Below are 16,020 nucleotides of genomic sequence, written 5' to 3'. Positions count from 1 at the left end.
TGAGATAGTTTCCTAGCTATCTTTTTTTTAAAAAAAGATGTTTTCTTTCCGAGAGGCAGAGTGGGGCAGTAGTTAGTGTAACTAGTCCTGAGTTCGAATTCCTGTGAAGACTAGATAGATTATTATGCACAGAGCACATCTTGTGTCTACTCAGAGGTAAATCCCATTGGTTTCGGTGGGACTTACTCCCAGGTGAGGGTTTATAAGATCGCAGCTCCAGTAACAATATGATATAACTAATATAATTTTATTTGTACGATCAACAGATCAGATGTAACCCTGGGTCATCCTTTTAATTACTGCAAATGGGGTTAAATCCGTGGTTCGGATCTTTATGGGGAGAAGCAGAATTTGAATATAATGAATCAATATGTTAAGGAAGGACATGGGAGACCTTTTCTGTTGCAAGGGTGAATAAAATTCAGGAAACCTCTACTGCCTTCCTTGTTGATAATATATATAAAAAAGTTATTCTGTAGAAAGAACATTCATAAACACACCCACCCAATCCTAGTTGAGCCATACCTTCTCTTGCTGTAATAATAATACAGTTAACTTTTTTAAAACTTTTCTTAAATCTTATTTTGGGATGCTTTTTTCTTTTAAGAACCTGCTAACGTCAGTTCCACATTCACTGAGGCTAATTTTTTTAAAAAATGTTTATCTCAACAAAGATATTTTTTTAATAGCTGTGCTGCAGTAACTAGGTTATTTCCAACCTCCCCACCACCACGAGTCTGAGAAAATAGTATGATGAAAAGCGGGTGTTTTGATGTTATCGGGTGAGATTATTTCAGTAATGTGTTGCTATGTTACTGTTACCATCATTAACGTGAGCAGCTCTTGTCTGTGGTTAACACCACGCCTGGTCTGGCTCTATGTTGGGAGGACTTGCTATGAATCTCCTAACCTCATATGACTTGGTAGCTGACACTGTAGGCTAAGCATTTTCATGGCTGGAGCATTGCGATGGGGGAGAAGCTGCTTGGATGGATCCTGATCATGCAAGACAAGGACCTGTAGCAAAGTGATTGCCATGGCCGGCCAGTCATCTTGGCCGATGCTTTGCTTTCAAGGCACACACTGCTCCGGTTGGTCTAGGTCAGAGGTGGTGAACCCTTGGGCCTACAGATGTTTTGGACCACAAGTCCCACAATCCTTTGCCAGTGCCAGCTCAATCATGGGATTCTGGGAGTAGTAGTCTCAAGCTTCTGGAGGCCCGAAGGTTTGCCAGGCCTGGCGCAGGTGGCTTTGGCTTGGATCAGCTTAAGGCGATGTCAGGTTGCACCAGGTGGATGGTGTGAAAGCTGACAGCCAATATTTGAACCTGCCCGTGGATTCCTAAAGGAGATCAAAGCAATTAACAAATACATTTGCAAGTGGTTGGGCTAGAAAATGTGCCACTGCCTGGAGGATTTTTGGAACTGTATTCATAGAAGTTACTTTTCCAAGCTCTCAAACAGACGTTCTCAACCCTTCTTGGCCATAAACACAATATGAAAGAAATATAGGCTGGATTATATAAGTTTCATAACAAACCTTAAAAAGGAATGTTTGAAGAATTATTTCCAGTCTGTGGCCCCCTTAACATGTACCAGTGACCCCCACACACAAGGCCATATGGCCCCTCTTGAGAAGGACTGTTCAAGAATATACTATGGTCTTCTCCAATTGTATGCTAGTTGTGTAGCTCTGAGCAGGATCGGCCAACAAAGCCCTTGATCTTGCTGGTAGAGGACGCTGTGTGTTCCAGTCCATCTGATGATCCACACACCTTTGGAACATCAGATGTGGAGAAGGGGCTGCTATCATGCCTTACATTCCCCAAGAGTTGCAGGAGGCAAAAAAAGATTCACAAATCTGCACGAATCAAAGCTTGTTACAAGCTCTCTAGCTCACCTTAGACAAGGCACTGTTCTCTCAGTTCCTCTTTCGGTATTTCAGCCTTTCAGGGTTGTTGTACAAATAAGTGAGATAATGGTGGGTTATTGGCAAGGGGGACACAAAAAGTACGATGTCCGTGTTTAGTTAGAATTGCACCATGCCTTAGAAACTGATCCAGAAATGTTACTAGTCCATAAGAATTTAAATAACCTGCCCACCATGCAGCTTAGTCATCTGTGGCACACCAGAAGAATAAAAGGCTGTGGAAGTAGGAAAAGCCTACATTCTTTCATTTTTCAAAAGCTTCCTGGCCTGCTCCCCTGGAAGTGATTCATACTAACCATAGGTGAGCAGGCAGTGAGTTATTTAGATGTTTGGATTTCATCAGTATGGAAATGGCTGTTGGTTAAAAGGAAGGTATCCATATTTATGGAGGATAGTTTTTTCCCCACTGGCTGTTATTCTGATGGCTGTGTAGAACCTCCAGGTTCAGAGGCAGTATACCTCTAAATACTATGGGTTCTAGAACAAACTGTGGTTCTCAAGTCTGGGGGAACGTGACTGAAATCAATGGGGAGCTGGTTATTTTGCTGGGATCCCACATGGCTCTTCATATATGCTTGTGTAATGCTAGAGGTGACACAAGGACTGAAATGGCTGAGCAAAGCATTTTGAAGTGTTAAATGCACCAGATATTGAAAAATGTTGCCTTTTTTAAAAAATCAGGACACTTGTTTGAGGAACACAGAGATTTTCTTAACCACCAAATGCAAGCTGGAATAAGATCATACCTTATAGCCATGCCTCAATGCTGCATGCATGGCATAGGCTTCTCTCCCCAGGTTAAAGTGAACACATGCTATATTTTGTGGTAGACAGTCCTCCATTTGAAAGATGGTCCAGTCGAGATTTTATTTAACGATAAAGAACCATAAAGAGAGTGATCCAGGATCTTGAAGGTGCCCATCCTTTGTGAGAACCCGAACATCAGACTCAAACGTGGCCACTGTCTCATCACTTGCCTGAGATACATATTAATTCTATTTAGATTATTTTTTAAAATCAGAATTTTGCATCAGCTTCTTTTAATTAGTATATTCAGTTTTATGCAAAACTGCATGTAGTAATTGCTGTCTCTTTTTGGTGGTCATCGAATCACAAAATCAAAGAATAACTAAGTTGGAAGGTTCCTATAAGGCCATCCAGCCCAATCCCCTGCTCAATACAGGAATCCAAGTCAAAGCAGATCTGACAGATAGTTGACCAATGTTTCTTGAATGTTTCCAGTGCTGGAGCAGTGCTGACCACCTCCATTGTCATACTGCTCTAACAGTTAAGATGTTTTTCCTGATATTCAGCCTAATTTTGACATCCTGTAGCTTAAGCCCATGATTGTGTCAACAATCAACATACCCAGGTGGGCTTATACGTATGACATATGCAAAAGAGAGACTTTATCACATATGCAATTAGACTTGCATGCAACATAGGTCTTTCTGCTAGGCTTACTCATATGCATCTGTATGTGCATAGCACTTCCTCTTCAGGTATTCCTGTTGGATACATGAATTGCAAGGGGGATGTCAATGATGAGATGGTGGACCAGACATTATAGCATTGTCCCACTCCTTGCTTGGTTGTGGAGCAGAGTAAACCCAAAGAAGATTATGTATGCCGGGGACTTCTCTGGGTGTGTAAAGCCCCATTTCCTGGTTCCCCCTAGGCAGGACAGGAGTACCTGGATCTAAAATGAATCCTTGACCCTTCCAAAACCTAATAGCTTCAAAATGCTTGTTTCTTGGAGGAGACTGTGGCTGATATCCTGTTCTTAGCATAGGTAGTTGTAACTAGAGTAGGCCCAGTGAAACTTACAGAGGAATTAACTCACCAAATCCCCATTGATTCAGTGGGCCTACTCAAGTTGCAACTGACTGTGCTAAGTGACAGAATTTCAGCCACTAAGTCAGAGTTGGGCTACCTGAGGCTTTTGTGCCACCCCCTCAACATTTGGCTTAGCCACTGTCTGGATTCACACGTCTGAAAATGCTGATGAAAAGATGGTGCATCTTGTCTGTTCTTTCCGTGTGCAGAGACAGGAGGGAAAGATGCCCAGCCTCACAGTCTCTGATAGGGCGGAATGTTGTGGGAGGATGCTGCAGCATCCAGGCCTATTACAGAGCTGATGAATTTTGGCAGGGAAAGCAGGAAGCCCTCCCCCCCCCGTAACTTTGTTGCATTGGGGAGGATCATGTAGCTCTTAAGCGTGACAAGGTTGCCCGCTCATGCTCATATGTTTTCAGTGCTGGTTAGCTCACTGCTTCAGGCATCTGGCTACGGAATCAGAGGTTGAGAATTTGATTTCCTCACTGGGCCTCCTTGGCAGGAGCTGTACCCAATGATCCATAGGGCTCCTTCCAGTTCTACCATTCAAAGATTACATCTGGAAGTGTGTTCTCCTGCATGGAAGCTGCCCCTTCTCACCACTGCCACATTACAACCTGCCAGAAAGGCCTTATTTGGGGTATCATTTTTAGGGTTGATAGCACCCCTAAAGATCCCCAGTGCCCTTCTCCAGCATTGACACCTGCCTGCCTGCCTGAAGGGTGTTTTGGAGAGGGATCAAAACCACTTATTGTCTCATTAGGCGAGGCTGGGTAAAAGGCAGGTATGCAGGAATTCCTGGATTGCTCCTCCCATCATCCCTCGCAGTTATCTTGGCCTGGTTTTATGGGAGTTGTAGTCTACTAAATATCTAGGGGGCCATATGTTGCCCACCTTTTTGAAAACAACTCCCCAACTTTCTGATGGGCATGGAGGATTCGTATTAACACCTTTGCATGGGTTGTACTTTGTTTTTCAATGATGCAGACTGCCATTCAGCTATATCTTAGAAAAATGATATTAAAAAGATGATAAATGTATATAAGTAAAGACAACATCAATTCTCAGGTACGTGTCTGTATATAAACATGTCCCTAATCCAAATACTAGTCCACATTAGAGCAGACCCATTAAATCCAATGCTGAAGGGTGAATAGTAATGGGACTTCTGTAAATTCTCTTGATTCAATGAACCTACTCAAGTTGGGAAAACCAGTTGGATCTATGCTCTGGTGATCAAGGATGCTAGAACGTGCAATGGCTGGCTTCATATTAGGGTTGGATAGATTCTCAGTTTGCTGAATCTATTGTGGTTTAATTTATTTTACTAAAACAATGTAACCCACCCATTTGGCTTGGGGTAATACGTTTTGAGGTGTGCACTGAGAGTGATGGACTACAATGCTCAGAGCAGGAAGTGGCTTTAGAACTGATCTTGTAGTCCTTTCAAACACAAATCTCTTCCTTCCCCACACCCCCAAACTATCTGCGTTTCAGCAGCCAAGTTTCAGTGGGAGAGACCTGGTCCCTGTTGTTAGACCTGAGGGGATCAGGATCTCTTGCTGATCGCTTTGCAAATCACCAGTGATTTCCCAGGAGACCTTGATTGCCTTGGGCCCACCTATGTTTTACAACATTGCTTCCAGCAAAGAGCAGTTTAAGAGAATTCCTGTGCTTTGCTAGGATATGAAAATGCTCTCTTCCAGGTGAGAACTCTTAGGGGCTGAAGTCAGATGTGGGTTTTGGGAAAGGAGAGGGCTGTGGGAATTGAATTTGCCGGTCAGACAAAGGAAAGCTGACTTGTTTAAACTTTAACTTCTCCTGGCAGTAAATTGCTGGTCAAATATTTTTGTAGATGGAAGAAACGGAGACCAGTGTGTTTGCTTCTCTTGTGTTGTTGTTATTATTTTTTAAAAAAAACTAGCTTGGGTTCCTGGGAATCAAAAATCTTGTGAGTGGGAAGAGAATTATTTCCTGCTGGTGTTGTTGTGCACTTTAAAGTTATACTGAGGGGCCCACTTCTTCCAGTCCTCTTAAGATCAGTTTCTCTCCAGCATGTTAACAAACCCATTAAAGTTTAAATCTGATTTTTCCTGTGCAGTGGAAGACTGCAGGCGTTTTCAAGTTGACCCAAAGTTCAAACTTGGGCTGTTGAGAATGCTGGAAACTGCCACTCCCCCCATTAATTTCCTAGTGATTTGAGTTCCAGTGGCTTCTGTTTTTGAGCTGTGGAAAGGAAGATGGTTAATTATCTGGTTTAAACACTCCCCCAGTTTGCTTCTGAAAGAATGCTTTAATGAATATAATGATGGCCAGTGTAACTCTGGCTCCTTGCTCACGTAAAGCACATGCTTTACGTGAGCACATGCTTTACGTGAGCAAGGTCCCAGTTCAGTCTGTGACATCTCAAAGTGGGGTGAGAAAGGCATTTTTCTAAAACTCTGGAGAGCTGTGTATTCCCCCCCCGAAACCCCCCTATACTAGATGCATCTGACTCAATATAGGGCAGCTTTCTATACCACTACGCTCCAGTTAATTCTGTTATATTGAAGCAATGTCCAGCCAAGAAGCCATGCCTGCTGAAGGGGTGAATTACATTCCCAAAGTCAAATGTTTAGCTTCCACTGTGTGAACATGATTTGGAATATATTGTTAGGAAGCAGAGCTGAGCCTTAAGACCATCAGAGCACTAACTAACCAAGATGGCCAAGCCCCAGCTGAACTGATGCTCGGCCGGCTTACGAGAACTACCTCAGACTAACCATGTTCTGGCATAGTCTGTTGTGCTGCAGAGTTGCATAATTCAGCTTTTCCTTCCATCTATATCATCTTCACTCTTTATAATTTTTTGTTTTCTTACCAACAGAGCAGTTTTGCCGGCAAAACTCAAAGCACATATTTGAGTTAGGATTGCGCCAGCATTGTGGTGTAGTGGCGAGAATAGTGGACTCAATATAAGAGGCCTGGTTTCAAATCCCCACTTGGGCATGAACTTCACAAGTTGGCTTTGAGTCAAGGTCAAGGGTCTTCTGAGGATACAATTGAGACAAGGGAAAAAGAGTGATCACATTGAGTTCATCGGAAGAAGGTGGGCTAGAAATGTAGTTAACTCACAGTTCAGTACATTTATTTTGACAGATCAAGAGAAAGATATTCAAAGATAAATATATCAGACAATCTGATTACATTTGAGACTAGAAAAAAATGGAATTTTTTCTTCTTGGCCACAAATAGGATGCCTAATATTTATTTACTGTAACCTAACAAACAACTGTGTAAACAAACAACTAGGAACATCCCTAGTGTTTGGGCAATTAGCAAATTCATCAAAATTAATTTTAAACTACAGTGGACCCTCGACTTACAGACGGCTCGACTTACAGACTTTTCAAGTTACAGACTTCTCTGGCCGCAAAATTTAGGTTCAACTTGCAGCTGGAGAATTGACCTACAGACCAGAAAATAACCAAAACGGAACAAAAACGGAACAAAAACAGCCGGTTACGGATTAATCAGTTTTCAATGCATTGTAGGTCAATGGAGACTCGACCTACGGACTTTTCGACCTGCCGCCACCGTTCCAATACGGATTAATTCCGTAAGTAGAGGGTCCACTGTATTTAAATGCTGGATGTGATGATGAATGAAGGGCCAAGCAGAGGGAAAGCAAGCAAGCAAGAACACAGGAGGTTTTTGAGGAGGGGATGTTTCACTGCAAAGGTTGCAGTGTGGGAACTCTTGCTTCAGGTGTGAAAGGAGACCATCCAGTCATGGTTGGTTGGTTGTCTTGGTTTCCAAACATTATTTTAATCCAGGGTAAGCCGAGTGCAGCCACCAACTGTAGTGAAAATAGTCAGTAGAGAAGAATGCAGGGTTTGGCAGTCTAGAAACACCTCGACTGCACAGGCTAGGAGATTTGCTAATAAATTTGATCAATTTGTCCTTTGAATTTGAAAACTGGCCGGATAGCTCAGTGGTGGAGCCAGAAGCTGGGAGTTCAATTCCTCTCTGGACCTTCTGAGAGGCATCCTATGTAGCCTTGGGCAAGCTGCAGAGTCTCAAGGTGCCCCCCCCAGAAGTAGGGAATGGTAAACCAACCACTTCTGAGTACTCCCTACCTGGAAAACCCTGAAAAGGGTCGCCATAAGTTAGAACTGATGATGCTGATAGGTACTGAACATCTGTTGCTAGTAGTTGTATAAGGAAGGAGCAGAGAAAAAGATACAGTGGGGTCTCTACTTAAGAACTTAATCCGTATTGGAAGGTGGTTCTCAAGTTGAAAAGTTCTTATGTTGAATCTGCATTTCCCATAGGAATGCATTGAAAACCATTTAATCCGTATCTGCTCTTTTCCGTCCATAGAAACTACAGTGGAACCTCTACTTAAGAACTTAATCGGTTTTGGAATGGTGTTCTTAAGTTGAAACGTTCTTAAGTTGAAGCAAAATTTCCCATAGGAATGGACTGAAAACCAATTAATCCGTTCTGGCTGTTTTTTTGTTATGTAGAGGTGCGTTCGTACATTGAAGCATTAGTTCCCATAGGAACTAATGCAAAGCTGGTTAATACGTACTCTACCACTAGGGGGAGAATTTTTTTTAACCTAAGATGACCTAAGGTTAAAAAAAGAGCAGGAAAGGTTTTTTTTTCCCTGTTCTTATCTTGGATTTCTGTTCTCAAGTAGAAGCAAAATTTAGCAAATGGAGCTGTTCTTAAGTTGGATTGTTCTTAAGTAGGGACGTTCTTAAGTAGAGACCCCACTGTAAATTGTAATATATAATAGGTTGGTAAGAATGCATGCCCAACTGGTCTCTGTGGTTTCTTCTATTTATCATTTGTTACATTTATATCCCACTTTTCCTGCAGTGAGTTCAAAGCGGCATACACCTTCTCCTCCCCACTTTATCCAGGCAAGTATAACAGTGCATAGTGCTGAAGTCAGCCCTGCCTGAGTCATCTGGCGACAGGCTCGTCAGTATCATATTCTAAAACTGCACTTGACAGCTGTAACTCTTCCAGAAATTTTCAGCCCCCCCCCATAATTCCACAGTTGTGGCTTTGCTGTAGTTGCAGCCCTCCAGATGTTTGCGGCCCATGCCTCCAATCAGCTCTAGTCAGCAGAAAAAGGAGATTCTATCCAGTACTGGAATCCAGCTGTCTACCTTGGATTTTCAGGGTGTGGAACCAGGCTGTACTTGCTTGGGGGAGAGGGGCCCCCTCTATACATGTTCAGATGTGCCCTCATCTGACAGTCAGTGGCCATACCTGTAAGTTTAAAGCTGTTGCATATGGGAAGGGTATGACATTCATGTGGCTAAAAACACAGAGGTAAGACCTGCAAGATCTTAACCTCAAAATATTTCCCTGACCCTCTGGTAATGGAGGTAACCATTCTATTTTTCATTTTAAAATAAGAGGTGTCTTGCAGAAGCCCAAATGCTTTAATGGCACATGGCTCCTAAATAGGGTTCCCCATCTGGTATAGTAGATAGAGTGATGGACTAGGAGTCTGGAGAACAGGGTTCAAGTCCTTGATCAGCCATGGAAACTGGCTGAGGGAGTGGAACTGGCAAAACCACTCCTTAAATATCTCACTTACTTTGAAAGCCCTATTAGGGTCACTACAAGATGGTTCCAACTTGACAGCCCAGAACACAGACAGCTTCGAAATAAAACTCTTGGATTTTTGTGCCCATTCAGTATAGCTGTGATTTACAACATATGAATTAAAAATGCTAATCATCACCAGGTAACAATGGCACAGATATATTGGTCAACCAAAGAGTATAAAAACAGACACAGATCAGAAATAATATCCCATCCGTATCATGGGAGCTGTGCAAGCTGTTTGAAAAACAGGTGCCTAAAATGAACAGTGTTAAGTGCTTGGTAAATTTCTTTTGGGAGTATGTTCCAATACAGGATCCTACAGTTCTGTGGTAGCTATAGATAAAGGCACCTGGTACAAGATGGGCTTCTTTGGGGAGAGGGGAAGATGTAAGGGTGGGAGGATTCTGATCATGCTGTACGAAGAAGATTTGATTATGATGACACTGAAAAAAAAGCAAAATGTCTCCATATATGGCTCGTTTAGATGATGACAGGAAAGAGTGTGGAGGGGTTTAGTTTCAATCTTTAAATGAGTTGCCAGCCAATCTATGGGCACCTTTGTCCGCCTTCTTCACCTCTTCCAGTGTGAAAGCCATCTAGAATCCTTGACACACTCTTGGCAGCATTTGCAAGTCAAGGAGAAAACTCACAGGAATGCAGACCTATAATTTGCATGTCTAAAAGCCCCAGTCCCCATCCAGGAAAAATACTTAAAGTACTTGGGATTCATTGGATAATGACATAAACAATAAGAAATGTCAGCAGGAGTTGACTGCAGAACAGGCTTCCCCCAGTCTGGCCTTCTCCAGCTGTGTTAGACCATTTTTTTTTTTAACTGGGAGGTGAAGTTTAACATATCTGGAGACCAGCAGGTTGCAAGAAGGCCAATGGAGTGAAACCGCTGAGTATTTGAATTCTCCTATTTCTCTGCAAAGTTGGATGGACTCTGCCACTGTCCAGCTTGCAGTTCTGTGTTTTCACTTGGGCCACTCCTAGGTTCACAAGGTCTCAGGTTTTGTGGCCTCTTCCCTGAGTTTCAGGATTTGCCCCTTAAATCTTAGGAATGGGGTGCCGTTGACTTGGCAGTCACAGCCGTTGCATTGGGCAAAATTAGGAATATGGCAAAAATGGCTGAAGATGATCCAGCAAGAGGGAAGCAGTTAATACTGAAATACTGATCTGCCTTTTGAGGTGGGTTTTGTATATAGAAGGGTTGTTGTCTTTATTTCTTGGCTCCAGATGGCAAAAGGTATTGGATTACCTCTGAGAAGCTATTGCATTATTGTTCTGCTGACATTCTGGCTTATTTATTTAGAACAGTATCTCAATGGTCCTAATAGACTTCTGAATGAGGACTGAGAAACCTGAGGTCCTCCTGTTGTTGGTACTCTACTACAACGCCCATCATCTTTGACTATTGGCTATGTTAGCTGAAGTTAGAGTATTGTAGTAACTGCAGAAGAAACTTCTCAGATCCCAACATTCTGTAAGATGGAACCTTGGTTGTTTGAATAGCATCAAACCTCTGTCCACCTGTCTTGTGTAGATATACACGGAGAGAGTACAGATAAGTAAACATTTGAGATCCATAGTTTCATCAGAGGAGCTGTGGCTGAGAATTCCCTGCATTAGTTAAATGGACATTGAGGTTTCTTCCTGCTCCCTGACCAATCCTTCCTGAACTTGATGCTTTCTTCATGTGCTGGACTACAGTTTCCATCACCGCTATGGTGTCTAGGGATGACACAAGTGGAAATATGTAGGGGGAGGCTGAGGATGGCAGCCTCTGAAACTGTGGGGAGGGAAACCTGTGCCCCTCCGGAAATGTCTGGACTGCATCTTGGCCCAACCATTGACATGCCAGCTTGGAATCATGGGCTATGCACTTCAGCAACAATTTTCTTGTAAAGTTGACAGTGTTTGCTTTATGTTTTCTCACTGGTCCTTGAGTTGCCCATAACTGAACTCTTGGAACGGTGCAGTCTGCTCTTGATGCAACAAACAGATCTGACTATGCATGGCGTTTAAATATCAGTCACACATGCAAAACAGGTACATGTTGAAACTGTGGTTTTGCTTTCTGAGTGTTGGGCTCAAAGCCTTGGGGAAAGCTTTCAGATGCCGCCAGATTTCTGAAGTCTTCACCCTGAAACAGGAGCATTCATTTTGCAATCTGTTGGGCTGCCAACGTGCATGTGTGTGTGTGTGTGTGTGTGTGTGTGTGTGTGTGTGTGTGTGTGTGTGTGTGTGCGCGCGCGCATGCACGTGTGTGTGTGTGTGTGTGTGTGTGTTTCATAGGCTTCATTTCTCTGCTTTTGGACAGTGGCTTGTTCTATAGGTGTGATCAGATGAAAATGGTTAGTTCCAGCCTGGTGACCTCCACATGGGTTGGGCTGCAGCTTCCACCATCTCAGGCAAGCATACCAGCGAGCTGGGAATTGTAATTGTAAAATGCTTGATTGGCCCCTGATTAGGAAGTTGGCTTCATTGTTAAGCATGCCTGTTTGTATATAAAGGCACACAAGCAGAGTAAGGGGCTATCATTCTTTTTTCTAGGTCAGCTGGTACATTGCTGTCCATCTAGCTATCCAATTTCCCCTCCTCATATGGTGGCCCACCAGACACCTATTAAATACTTCTGCTTTACTGCAGAAACAAGAGGGTGGTCAGGCTCTTGGTGAGCCAGAATACCTTATCAGTGGGCTGTGGTTTGTTTGACACATTTGGAAGCATGGCTTCCAAATGTGTGGAAGAGTGGAAATGGACCTCAACAGATGGGAAACCCTGACATCGGAGCATTCCGCCTGGAGGCAGGCGGTGCATCACGGCCTCTCCCAATTTGAAGAGACTCTTGTCCAGCAGGCCGAGGCAAAGAGGCAGTCACGAAAGCAGCAAAATCAGGGAGCTGGAAAGGGGACAGATTGAATTTGTCTTCAGTGTGGAAGGGATTGTCACTCTCGAATTGGCCTTCTCAGCCACACTAGATGCTGTTCGTCCTCCATGCAGAGTACGATACCATAGTGACTGAAGGATGCTTAGCACATTATTAATTACCATATTAGTTACTAGAGCTCCCAGATGTCCAAGACGTATGTATGTTTGTCCTGCTCTTTATGCTCACAAAGTGTGAGGTTGGTTGGATTCAGAAAGAGGGATTGGCCAAGGTCACCCCATGAAAACCATGAATTGATGGAGATTTTGGACCCAATCTCTCCACATTGCCTGGCATTGAATCTTCTCAAATGGACCTCAGCTCCCCAGAGTTTTCAGCAAAGGGCTTTTCAGTTGCTTACTTACTACAAGATCCATTTAATTGGAGTTGTCAGGGGTGAGCTTTTTTTTATGAATGGTATCTGCTCTGTGGTGGAGCCATGGAGATCTGTTCCTCTTTTACTACGGGCAGCTTCTTCAGTTTCTTCAGTATCTTCTGCAGGCTGTCGTGGTTAACCCCAATACCTCTGCTCTTCCTTAGGAATATTTAAGATGCCCAGATTTTGCATTCTGGAGTACCTGCTCCTTAAGGTGGTCTTAAGGCCCTTGCCAGCCTTTAGGAGAAAAAAAAAACATCCTTCCATTCTTGCTCTTAGTATTTCACTGAGTCCTCTGTTTGTAGCATAATGACTCCAATTATAGTGTCGTCAAGTAGATCATCCTCTCATTTGTCATGTAATATGCCAGGCCCCTGGTTTGCAAAAACAATATTTATACAGGCATTTTAACCCTACTTCGCAGTCTGAAAGGCTCCTGAGCAGTTTATATAAGACCAATAAAAACACAGCCGTAGTTGCCCACAAGTTACAATCTAAAAAATACATGAACCCTGAAGGAAAAAGCAGAATTGAGAAAAGGGGTTGTTTCGTGGACCATAAGTCCCGGAATGGGAATGTCCATGCTGACTGTGGGGTTCTGGAGGATGGGGTCCAAACACAGAACTATCTCCTGTCTGTAGGGATAAATGGAGAAGGGAGGGGAAAAACAGCTAAGGCCTTTCTCAAAGGGAGATTGTTAAACAGTTATTTATTTTAATAACTAGCTGGAAGGAAAATAGTTTGAGAAAAGTGGAAACAAACGGAACTGTTTTTCAGCTGGTGGCTAGCCAGCATATTCCAATAGTAGAGGATGATGGGAGTTGTTGTCCACTAACATCTGGCACATCATATGCTCTCAGCCTCAGCCACCCCAATAGCACATGTTAGGATAACCATAGTGACCCTGGCGTGCAGGCTGTAACAATTTCTCACGTAATGAACGTAAGCTTGTGTTTACCTCTGTGTGAGTTATACATTGATACTAACCTTTATTATTATACTCAGCCACCTTTGTAATGCGATTGAGTCGGTCTGTTCCATAAGGCAGGAGAATAGACTGAGATGTTTACTGTTTTTTTTAAAAGCAAAGTTCTGTAAAAATAATAATAATGAAAAACTCAATTTGACAGTTAAATGTCACTTCAGGGTTCTTGACTTTTATCTTTTTGGGTTTTTCCCTTAATTTGAATTCCATTTTATTTTAGTCTGCAATCCAGTAAAATACAGGCTCCCAGTCTTGGGTCTCTAGATGGACTACAGCTCCAAGAAATCCAGACCAGAACTGGTAATGGTGAGGGTTCCTGGGACTTTTAATCCATGACCATCAGGAGATCCAAACCACTGCTCTACAGAGTTGCTAAGGAGCTTAAAAAACGCATGTAACAAGAAGACATATTTAAGATAGTGTGGCAAGTCTTGTAGACAAACATATATAGTATTGCACTATTGAATTTCTTCTTAGCTCTATATTTGTGCACTGTCACTGTTAGTGTGGAGTAGTGGGTTAGAATGTTGGACTCCAACTTGGAAAGTTGGACCACGAAACTCTGGGTGACTTTGGTCTCGTATCTTTCTCACCCTGATCTATCTCACATGGTGGTTGTGGGGGAATAACATGATGAGAAGATACATCCCATTGAAGAAAGAGTGGGACATAAATGTAACAGATAAGTTATTAGTTAATTTCCATGAACCTCAGCTTTAATTTTTTTTAATGAAAAACATTTTTAATTAAAAATCTTATTCCGCCAACGTCATGTAGATGTTGATAGACTTTTTTTTTAAATGCATGCTTTTGATAAACAAAAACAACAACAAAAAAACCTAAGCTGTCACCAGCCCTAGTCAAAGCTGAGGAAATTATGGCAGACGGTGCCTGTAGGATCATGGGCTGCCTACCCTGCCTGTATCCACACCCACACTCCATTGCGGAAGTAAAAAAAGAAACACAACCATGTGAACCATACATGAAATTCAGAACCAAGGGATGGTGATGGCTTTGCTGGACCACTAAAAACTGGAGTCAGAAGCTTGCCTTCTGGTGGTGTTTCAATGGCCCAATGAAGACATTATTATCCACTCTTGATCTTGAGTGTCAGAAGTGAATCACATGCTAGCAGAACTGTGTGTGACACTCCTATCCAGAAAAAGCCAGAGACAGTGTGTTTCTGTTCCTTGTTAGCTATGAAATCCATCCTTGCTGGTCCTCCTTGTTCAATCCAGCCTCCACGAAGAAGATACAGAGTTAAACTGGTTTGCTGTGCAGGCCAAAAGCTTTCTCACTTCTTTGACATCTGGCCATGCTTGCATTCTTCCTCTAAATATTGTGGACTAAATAATAAATATTTGTCAGTGGTTTCATCTTCCACATTTTCTCCAGGTGCACTAGAAATTGGCAAAGTGAAGGGAGCAGGGAGGACCCAATTAGTGCGGTTCCATTGTGGATGAATGATCTAGCTGGAATGCCCTCTTTATCCTGCGGGTTTAGTCCTGTCCATGACTCAGTCTTGGAACCCAATGGCTAATAGTGTTTGTGTGATGCTAGGTCGATGAACTGGTCTCTGAGTTAGATACCTTTTTTGGCATTTTCCAGCTGGGATTGCCAGCTTTTAAAGATAAAGCAACTTCATCTCCTTTAGAGGTCAGGATGTTATTAAAGGTAAAGAAGAGCGCCAGAATAAGATCTAACTGGATTTTTGGCCATCTTAATTTTAGCTGGTGTACAAACTATGATGATTCTTAATTTTTGCAAACTCCCATCTGTACTGATATCAACTAAGGTTGCAATTCTCTGTAGTCCCTTAGATCAGTGGTCACCAACCTTGGGCCTCCAGGTGTTCTTGGACTACAACTCCCAGAAGCCTTCACCACCACCTCTACTGGCCAAGATTTCTGGGAGTTGAAGTCCAAGAACATCTGGAGGCCCAAGGTTGGGGACCACTGCCTTAGATGAGCTCCTGAATTAACATGCCCAAAACAGGGCAGCATATCAACTTTATTATTAGGATGCAGTTATATCATCTCCTGCTGTCTGTTCTCTGACATGTATTGGCCAGAGCATCCTCTGCAATGAGATAGATCAGTGGTCCCCAACCTTGGGCCTCCAGATGTTCTTGGACTTCATCTCCCAGAAATCTTGACAAGCAGAGGTGGTGGTGAAGGCTTCTGGGAGTTGTAGTCCAAGAACATCTGGAGGCCCCAGGTTGGGGACCACTGAGATAGATGACATCTAGCCTGAGGATTAGAAGCGGGCTTCCTTGACTCACTCTAGGACAGTGGTTCCCAAGCCCGGGTAACCCAGGTATTCTTGAACTGCAGTTCTGAGAAGCCTTCATCA

At 43.0% G+C, this 16,020-nt stretch overlaps 1 protein-coding gene across 3 annotated transcripts in view; it reads left to right on the top strand.

The window, feature by feature from the left end:
- Window positions 1-16,020, top strand: part of ETS1 (ETS proto-oncogene 1, transcription factor) — a 130,043-nt gene that overhangs the window by 60,667 nt on the left and 53,356 nt on the right. The window lies entirely within an intron of this gene.

This window comes from Pogona vitticeps, chromosome 8 (genome assembly GCF_051106095.1).
Source record: "Pogona vitticeps strain Pit_001003342236 chromosome 8, PviZW2.1, whole genome shotgun sequence".
Classification (NCBI taxonomy): domain Eukaryota; kingdom Metazoa; phylum Chordata; class Lepidosauria; order Squamata; family Agamidae; genus Pogona; species Pogona vitticeps.
The sequence above is the reverse complement of the archived record's forward strand: the minus strand, read 5'-3'. Positions and strand labels throughout refer to the sequence as shown.